Source organism: Salvelinus fontinalis, chromosome 25 (assembly GCF_029448725.1).
Source record: "Salvelinus fontinalis isolate EN_2023a chromosome 25, ASM2944872v1, whole genome shotgun sequence".
In the NCBI taxonomy this organism is placed as follows: Eukaryota; Metazoa; Chordata; class Actinopteri; order Salmoniformes; family Salmonidae; genus Salvelinus; species Salvelinus fontinalis.
The window spans coordinates 36,301,303-36,311,372 of NC_074689.1; the positions used below are offsets into that span (position 1 = coordinate 36,301,303).

The 10,070-nt window shown below is 43.5% G+C and overlaps 1 pseudogene; it reads right to left on the reverse strand.

The window, feature by feature from the left end:
- Positions 1-2,564: 2,564 nt before the first annotated feature.
- LOC129823249 (serine/threonine-protein kinase greatwall-like) lies at positions 2,565-9,590 on the reverse strand (annotated as a pseudogene).
- Between the last annotated feature and the right edge of the window lie 480 nt (positions 9,591-10,070).

Below are 10,070 nucleotides of genomic sequence, written 5' to 3' on the forward strand. Positions count from 1 at the left end.
GAAGGCTTTCCACTAGATGTTGGAACATTGCTGCTATAACAGCCTCCACTCTTCTGGGAAGGCTTTCCACTAGATGTTGGAACATTGCTGCTATAACAGCCTCCACTCTTCTGGGAAGGCTTTCCACTAGATGTTGGAACATTGCTGCTATAACAGCCTCCACTCTTCTGGGAAGGCTTTCCACTAGAGGTTGGAACATTTCTGCAGCGACATGCTTTTATGAAATATGTTTATTTGTTGTGTGCTGAATTATATTGTTTTATACACACGTGTAAGTTTTATTATAAAGTATACAGGGCTCTCTTGTAAAAATAGATTTTTAATCTCAATGTGACTCCCTGATTAAAAAGAGCATTAGTGAGGTCGGGCACTGATGATGGGCGATTAGGCCTGGTTCGCAGTCGGCGTTCTAATTCATCCCAAAGGTGTTCAATGGGGTTGAGGTCAGGGCTCTGTGCAGGCCAGTCAAGTTCTTCCACACCGAGCTCGACAAACCATTTCTGTATGGACCTCACTTTGTGCACGGGGGCATTGTCATGCTGAAATAGGAAAGGGCCTTCCCCAAACTGTTGCCACCAAGTTGGAAGCACAGAATCATCTAGAATGTTCTTGTATGCTGTAGCATTAAGATTCCCCTTCACTGAAACTAAAGGACCTAGCCCAAACCATGAAAAATATCCCAGACCATTATTCCACCTCCACCAAACATTACAGTAGGCACTATGCTTTGGGGCAGGTAGCTTTCTCCTGGTATCCGTCAAACCCAGATGTGTCCGTTGGACTACCAGATGATGAAGTGTGATTCATCACTCCAGAGAACGCGTTTCCACTGCTCCAGCTGATGCTTGGCATTGTGCATGGTGATCTTAGGCTTGTGTGCAGCTGCTCGGCCATGGGAACCTATTTCATGAAGCTCCCGACGAATTTCTTGGGCTGACGTTGCTTCCAGAGGCAGTTTGGAACGCGGTAGTGAGTGTTGCAACCAAGGACAGACAATATTTACACACTACGCGATTCAGCGGTCCTGTTCTGTGAGCTTGTGTGGCCTACCACTTTGCAGCTGAGGCATTGTTGCTCCTAGACGTTTCCACTTACCAATAACAGCACTTACAGTTGACCGGGGAAGCTCTAGCAGGGCAGAAATTTGACGAACTGACTTGTTGGAAAAGTGGCATCCTATGACGGTGTCATGTTGAATGTCACTGAGCTCTTCAGTAAGGCCATTCTACTGCCAATGTTTGTCTATGGAGATTGCATGGCTGTGTGCTCGATTTTATACAGCTGTCAGCACCAGGTGTGGCTGAAATAGCCAAATCCACTAATTTGAAGGGGCGTCCACATACGCTATATACACACACACACACAAAAGTATCATACGAATTTGCAAGACGTAAAATAACATACGAAATGGATGAAGTTGTACAGAATTGTGCACAATTTTCAGGGACCCAGTTTGGTTCGAGTGCTGCTTTTAAAACTACCAGCCAAAATAATACAAAACAAACCCATCTTTTCCTCCTTCAGAATGTGTGTTCTTCTTCATTTCATATTTCACAGAAGAAGAAAAAAAATACACTTTATCACTTCACACAACTGTTTTATTTGTATTTATAACATGTCAAATAAAAATATATTAAAAAGTTAAAAAGAAATCTACACATTTTGTGAAGAGCATACAGATATAGTGTATATGACCCGTTGCATGAAGAAGGGGCCGGCAGGTAGCCTAGTGGTTAGAGTGTAGAGGTGGCAGGTAGCCTAGTGGTTAGAGTGTAGAGGTGGCAGGTAGCCTGGTGGTTAGAGTGTAGAGGTGACAGGTAGCCTAGTGGTTAGAGTGTAGAGGCGGCAGGTAGCCTAGTGGTTAGAGTGTAGAGGTGGTAGGTAGCCTAGTGGTTAGAGTGTAGAGGTGGTAGGTAGCCTAGTGGTTAGAGTGTAGAGGCGGCAGGTAGCCTAGTGGTTAGAGTGTAGGGGCGGCAGGTAGCCTAGTGGTTAGAGTGTAGAGGTGGTAGGTAGCCTAGTGGTTAGAGTGTAGAGGTGGTAGGTAGCCTAGTGGTTAGAGTGTAGAGGTGGTAGGTAGCCTAGTGGTTAGAGTGTAGAGGTGGTAGGTAGCCTAGTGGTTAGAGTGTAGAGGTGGCAGGTAGCCTAGTGGTTAGAGTGTAGGACGAGTAACCGAAAGGTTGCAAGATTGAATCCCCGAGCTGACAAGGTAAAAATCTGTCGTTCTACTCCTGAACAAGGCAGTTAACCCTCTGTTCCCCGGTAGGTCGTCATTGAAAATAAGAATTTGTTCTTAACTGACTTGCCCTAGTTAAATAAAAGTCAAATATATATATTTTTTAATTTAAAGAACTCCATCATAGTAGTTAGTGCATAGAAGAGCAGTGAAACATGGTGCTACGTGGATGAAAAGACAGTCGACAGACAGTACAAATATTTAAAAACAGTAATTCACACAAAAAAAATCTAATATATATATATATATATATATTTTAATTTGAAGAGAATTGGAATTTCAGTGTACTTCCTAAATTGATCGGCATTGACCGTAACCCTGGAGAACAAACCTACAGACTGAAGCCAGACATCGAGGTACTGTGCAGTGTTTCTTGCTTCAAAGTATGACGTGTCAGTGTCGTCCTCTGGCTGAGGGATTAAGGGCATGGTCTGGTTCTGAAGGTTATCCCAGTCCAAACCCGCAAACAGAGTGTGCCTCCGAAGTTCTGATGCAGAAAAGCAAAAAATAAATATGGTTGTAGCAGAAAAATATATAATCATTATACATCCAAATGGTCCATTTCAAATGGAATGGTATTATCACTGTTTAAACTGGTAAAACAAACCCTTTACCTTTGAACCCAGCCCGTTTGTTCATGTCCATGGTGAGTAAGATCTCTATGGCATTACGGGAATTGTGGGATAGCTCCTCCTCGCCATCGGGCCATGGAATATCTGCGATGAAACATAAAAATAAAATGTTATAAAACATTTTCAAATGCACGATTTTACTTTGCTGTAAAAGGCATGTTACACTGAAAACATAACCGATAATAATTTACATTTTAGTCATTGAGCAGACTATCGAGCGTGACTTAGTTAGTACATTAAGATAACTAGCTAGGTTACACAACCACATATCACAGAAAAGTAAAATATTTTCTCAATAAAAAAGACAACTGCAAGAAAGTATCTCTGTTGAGAATATTCTGGAAGACAAGCTGAGGGGTTTCATCGTTGAAGGGGGGCACGCCAGTAAGGAACTCAAACAGACACACACCCAGGGCCCACCAGTCCACCATGCAGTCTGGGGGGGGTGGGGGGGGGGGGCAAGTAGTAAGAGAGACAGTAGGTCACATATTAATCCGTACATAAACATATCTGACCAAATTACCCACGATTTTTTTTGTTCTGGGTTTAACGGAGATTAGTCACATACATGTCTCAGATACCATAACCGTAGTGTCACTGTGCTATTGTCCTGTTAGGCTGTGCCTCTATTCTACAGCAGTGGAAGCAGGAACTGAAACAATTGGACAACATTAGGTTTAGTGTTTAAATGTACAATTTGGGATAAGAAGCCTACATAAACAACTCATAAAGTAAATGGCCAACTATGTAAACTTTAACATTGATTTATCCTGCAATAGATGTCGTTCAATTGGTAACATTCACTTTTGTCTTCTTCTAATGCCTCTTAAGGGGAAAGTAATCTAAAAGTAACTGAATGTAATCCGATTACATTACTGATTACAATTTGGGACAGTTAACTACTAACTGTAACAGATTACATTTAGAAAGTAACCTACCGAACCCTGTCGGGAACCAAACATATTCCTGGACAAAAGCCATATCAATGTATGAACAAATTAACACATTTCATCAGCTTGAAAATATGCCATTACAATTAGGCCCATCGAGCGGTCACGAATGTTCATCCTCCAACATTAATGACCCTATTTAGAATCTTCAACACCATGCACTGAAAATGGCTTCCCATTACAATTTCCCTCAATTGAATCCCAACACGGGTCCAAACCCAATACAGAGTGCCAGAAGCAGACAATAGTGTGTGATTGAGGCACGCAATTCGGGGTGTTCCTGCATTTGGAGACCAGGACCCCCCCCCCCCCCACCTCAAGCACATCATCTTCATGCTTGTGTGACACTAATGATATTTTGGATTTCCCCTGATCGTCTATGCGATTAATGTGTGGATCAAACAGGAAATAAAAAGTATTAGAATTTTTAAAAGGGGGAGAAAGACACTGGTCTACCGGTGTCCTAGCTAGCTAGCTACTGTTGTTTCCCCCGCTTCTTCTGTGAGGTTTATTGGTGGTTGGCATCCAACGTTATGGTACATTACCGCCACCTACTGTACTGGAGTGCTCCCGCCTGTGTACCGGAGTCCTAGCCGGTGTAGGCCATCATTAACCTTTATTGAACTAGACAAGTCAGTTAAGAACAAATTCTTATTTACAATGATGGCCTACACCGGCCAAATCCGGACGACGCTGGGCCAATTGTGTGCCGCCCTGTGGGACTCCAAATCAACACCGGTTGAGATACAGCCTTGATTGTGGACCAATAGCAGTATAAAGAGGGCTTCCTGTAAATGCAGGAACGGCCCGAATTGAGGGCCACAATTACATCATTTTCGAAAACTGAACTGTTGATTTTTCCAACAGATATTTAAACCTTCATGTAAAGTTGTGAAGAAGATGACAGCAGTTATACCAACACACATTCAGAAATAGGAGGAAGGGAAGCGCTACTAAGGTACACTACAGTATGTTTTGGTAGACAGAAGGTACTCAGGTACACTACAGTAGGTGTTGGTAGACAGAAGGTACTCAGGTACACAACAGTAGGTTTTGGTAGACAGAAGGTACTCAGGTACACTACAGTAGGTTTTGGTAGACAGAAGGTACTCAGGTACACTACAGTAGGTGTTGGTAGACAGAAGGTACTCAGGTACACAACAGTAGGTTTTGGTAGACAGAAGGTACTCAGGTACACTACAGTAGGTTTTGGTAGACAGAAGGTACTCAGGTACACAACAGTAGGTTTTGGTAGACAGAAGGTACTCAGGTACACTACAGTAGGATTTGGTAGACAGAAGGTGCTCTTTGGTAAAAGGGGTAAATTGGTCATCAAAAAGAAAAGAGGACCAAGGCACTCTTCATATAATTAATTAAAATGCCTTTATTTGTTATGGCACGTTCAATAGAAACAAAGTTTTAAAAATCCGACGCGTTTCCGGCTACATGGCCTTCGTCAGGTAGTACAAAGAAATAATACAATGTCCTCTTTTGAACAGCTTTTCCAATCAGCCCTAATTACAAGAGGAAGTGGTTACAGAATTGATTGGACACACCTAGTAAGCAATACTATACACATTAAAAAGTGAAATACTGTAGCTATGTTATCATAAAAATACAACTCCAAGCTGGAAGTATCAGGACACATAGAAAGGTAGTTCTAACCTTTAAATATGACTGGGACACATTCAGAAATGTTTTGATATCCCAAACAAGAAATGTGTCAACTCTTACCATGTCGTTTCCCCAATAGCAGCTCTGGGGCTAGGTAATCTGGGGTGCCTAAAATCGGTACTCCCTCCACGGGTACGAGACCACGTCGGACACTCTTAGGGGTCCTGAACGGAGTGTGGGAGGTGGTTGACGACTGCGGGGTCTTAAATTAGGAAACAAATGAATAAATAACTGATAAAGTGTCATGTGTAATGTAAGTTCTCTGAAGCTATATTTAGGTCCTACATTTTCAACTTAGCCCAGTACCCTCCACCCCTGAATCTCGACTCTATCCACCACCCCTGGAATTTGACTGTGCATCTACCTGATCGAGAGAGTTGTTGGAGCTGGGTCTCTTCTGGACTGGTGTGACAGCAGCGGGCATACTGTGGTAGGAGGCTGAGGTGGCCATATCCATAGGCTCCACAGAGCCCAGGCTGAGGCGTGAGCTCCCCGACATGTTGGAGTGATTGATGGAGCTGCAGTAGCTCCGGAAGGCCACCACGTTCCTGGGCTTGAGGAACGAGAGTGACATGGCCACCCTGGGGTTCAACTCAGGGACTCGGTCGGGGAAGGAGCGCTTGGATTCACCTCCTCTCAGGGTGAGCCAGTTTCCCGGCTTTGCCGTTCCTATACTAGCGAAGATGGGTGGCTGAGGAAGGAGTGGGGTACTGGGTGATATTGCCGGGTCATATCGTCTATCGTCTAGTACGAACAATTCCCAATGCCCCTCTTTGTCACTTTGGGCCGACCTCTTTGGGGTTGGGCTGTTGACGATGGACATTTCATGAGCCGACCCCTCAGAGTCAGCGCAGAGGCTCCTGCTCAGCTCGTGGTCTTCACCAAATGACGTGCCTTCGATGACGACCCCCTCTGCTGGTCCTTCCAACTCACACAGGAGGTTTTTAGCCACAGCAATGGGACTGGAGCGTTTAGGGGCCTGGCCTTCAGCAGTCTCTCGACCCTCAGATCCAAACACCTCCAAATGGACATTGGCAAACACCCCTGTCAGACCAGTGCGATTCGTCAAAGCAATATCTGGGACGCCATAACACCTCTGGTACGCTGAGTCGCTCTTCTTGGAAAGGGATTCCAACTGTTCAGAACTTCTCTCCACCTCCTCAAACACTCTCTTTCCTGCTGAGGTTACCACAACATGGCCTTCCTTTGGTTTACCTTCGGTGGCACAGTGACCTTCAACTCCAGAAACATAGCCTCTGAATGGTTGAGAGAGATCAGGCTTCTGTGGTGGGGCAGACTGCTCTACCTCGTTAAACTGAAGCCTCTTCCAAGCAAGAGGTTCCTCTTTGGCCTTCCTGGACAGTTCACCAGTACTGGGTTCTCGGTGGAGCTGTCCACATAGGTCTAAGTTGTCTAACGACGACAGAGCCGAGCCCCGGCACTGCATTCACATATCAGAGGTCGACTTTCCTTTCGTTGGTTCACTGGTATTCCTACCATATAGGTGCAGGAAGTTCTCCCTCTCCTTCTAGAAAAGCAAACCGAAAACAATAACAATACATCTTCTAGTGACCCACAAATACAGAGGTAGATATGATTGAAATGAAAGCAATTGTATTTCCTGCTGGCTTCTGACCTGCTCTACCTCCCATAGTGGGCTGACACCTCCCTCGGAGTCCGTGGTGGAGGGGAAGAGGCATGATTGGCTGCTGCCTGCGCTCATCGTGTCAAACCTCCTTCTGGACTTGAGCAGCCTGGGAGTCAAGCTCTTGGTCAAAGCATTTGGGCTGAACACAAAGCTGTTGGGTCCTGTTAAAACAAAAAGGAAGACCGATTAGAAACATTGAGGGATCAGAACCCACCCTCTCTAGACAGGTTTGATTACAGATCTGGTTAAATATTTTTTTAACTGAAACACATGGTCATTTACAGAGGTAGAATTCTCTCTGCTAGCTCTACCGGAGCTCAATGTCCAGGTCCAAGAGGCTTCTAAACAGCCCCAAGCCATAAGACTCCTGAACATCTAATCAAATGGCTACCCAGACTATTTGCATTGCGCCCCCTTCCCCTCTCTGTTGTTATCATCTATGCAGTCACTTTAATAACTCTACCTACATGTACATTTTACCTCAACTAACCGGAGCCCCCGCACATCGACTCTGTACCGGTACACCCCTGTATATAGTCTCGCTGTTGTTATTCTACTGATTCTCTTTAATTACTTGTTACTTTTATTTCTTATTCTTACCCCCCCCCCCCAAAAAAATTTAACTGCATTGTTGGCTAGGGGCTCGTACGTAAGCATTTCCCTGTAAGGTCTACTACACCTGTTGTATTCGGGAGATGTGACTAATAAAATATGATTTGAAGAGACATACCCAAAGTCTGGCTATGGCAGACAGGGGAACGCAGGTATTCCTTCTGTCTCCTCAAGGGTGAACAGAGCGAGTTTTTCCGCTGATCAATTTTCCCACATGACATCGGGCTGAACACAGCCGGGGTGCTGCTGTGACGCTGGCTCTCCACTGCTGGTGTGTTCTGTGTCTGATGGGATGAAAGCACAGAAGAAATATTTAATATGGCAATAGGAAACAATGTACTGTATCTACACAAACCAATAACAACACATTTACTATCCTGACTGATGTATTGTCTATGAATACATACATTACTTAAATGCAATGAACTACACTGACAAGTCCAAGAGAGCTGATCAAAGACAGGACTTGACCAGGGGTGCAGAAATAATCCTGTTTAGGCTTTGCCAAAGATGGGGTTGTCAAGATATCGGCAAGACTCAATTCTGTGAGGAAAAGGAATTAAAAATGTAGAACTAAACTAAAGCCTGCAAGCGGATAGGGGTGGATGCATTGGTTTAGGAGGCAGGTAGCCTAGCAGTTAAGAGTGTTTTGACCAGTAACTGAAAGTTCGATGGTTCAAAATTCTGACCCGACTAGGCGAAAAATCTGTAGATGTGGCCTTGAGCAAGGCATTTAACCCTAATTGCGGCTGTAAGTCGCTCTGAATAAGAGTGTTTGCTAAATAATTAAAATGTTTAATGTAACCTACAGTTTATGCACATACCTCTGTCAAGCTTGACTTTGGAGAGGCCAAAGTCTGTAAGCTTGACGTGACCTTCATTAGATACAAGCATTTTGTCCGGCTTCAGGTCCCTAAAGGATTGAACAGAATACAAAACTCAAATCATACTAAAATGTGAAATAAAAACCCACACATTTCTTGAAGATGGAGTCATAGAAGTACCTGTGGATGATTCCATGGCGATGGAGGTAGTCTAAAGCACGTGCCACCTCTGAAATGTATTTCACTGACATGTCCTCATCAAAATATCCATAGATGTGAAGAAGGGATTTCTCATCTCCTACAAATAGGTATTCCATCACCTGTGCATAAACACGTACAGAGGCAATACACTAAAGTTAGAAAAGTGACATGTCACTACTTACTGCTTTCATTGATCTTTTTTGGGGGGTGGCGGGGACACATACCAAATACACTTTTGTTGCTGTTTGGAGACAGTAAAAGAGGTGTACGACAAAGGGACTTTTGTTGCTGTTTGGAGACAGTAAAAGAGGTGTACGACAAAGGGACTTTTGCTGAGGGCCAATGCGTCTCTCTCTGCCTTCATCTGACCTGCCAAATTTGTGTCATGCATGTCAGATTTCTTCACCACCTGGAGAAAAGTATACAGCTAAGTAAGTGTCATTGTCCTCAAAAGTTAGGCATTTCCATTATATAAAACATTTAAAAAGTTGAACATTATTTCCAATTCCATCACATTAGCAGCTGTTACTGGTGGTTTACGCCACCCACAATTAGAAATGTCAGCTGTGGAGGAGGTTCATAGCAGTGGTAAAACCGTTGATGACTTGCCTTAATTACATATAATCGTGGATTACATTTCTTCCGTGCAAGGTAAACCTTTCCAAAGGCACCACGGCTGATGGGCTTCAAAACAACGAAGTCATCGATTGAGGCAGGCCTTAGAATATCGGATACCTTCCTATCTGCAGAAGAAGTGGGCTGTTTTTCACCCGCATCCATAGCTGGGAGCTAATCGGTCATACAGCTAACGTTAGCGTGGACTTTTTTAACTTCTTAAGGGACACACATCCTGAGTTTAATTAAACTAAATTCATGCATGCAATTAAACTAGTTAGGTTTTCATTGAGGTACTTTGAAATGTAACAGCTATTTGCTTCCTTTTCACTAACCTGACAGACAAGGCAAGCTTGTTTGAAATTTGAAATCCGCTCCCAGAGAAAGGACGCTATTCGTGGCCAAAGAGAGTGCCTGTACGAAAACGTTAACACTTGAAATTAAGATTTTACCAAATAAAGTTATGAATTAATCAATAAATATAATTGACTTTTTGGGCCATCAATATGTTTTACTAGAGCAACTCTGCTACATGAATTGCATTAGGCAATGGGTAGGACACCTATTCCAGGCATCAACATTGACGCATATTTTGTAAAAGCAAAATCAACTCGTTTACAAATGTTGACAACAACGTGGCAAACAAATTGTTTGTAAAAAATAATAATAATAATATTGGAG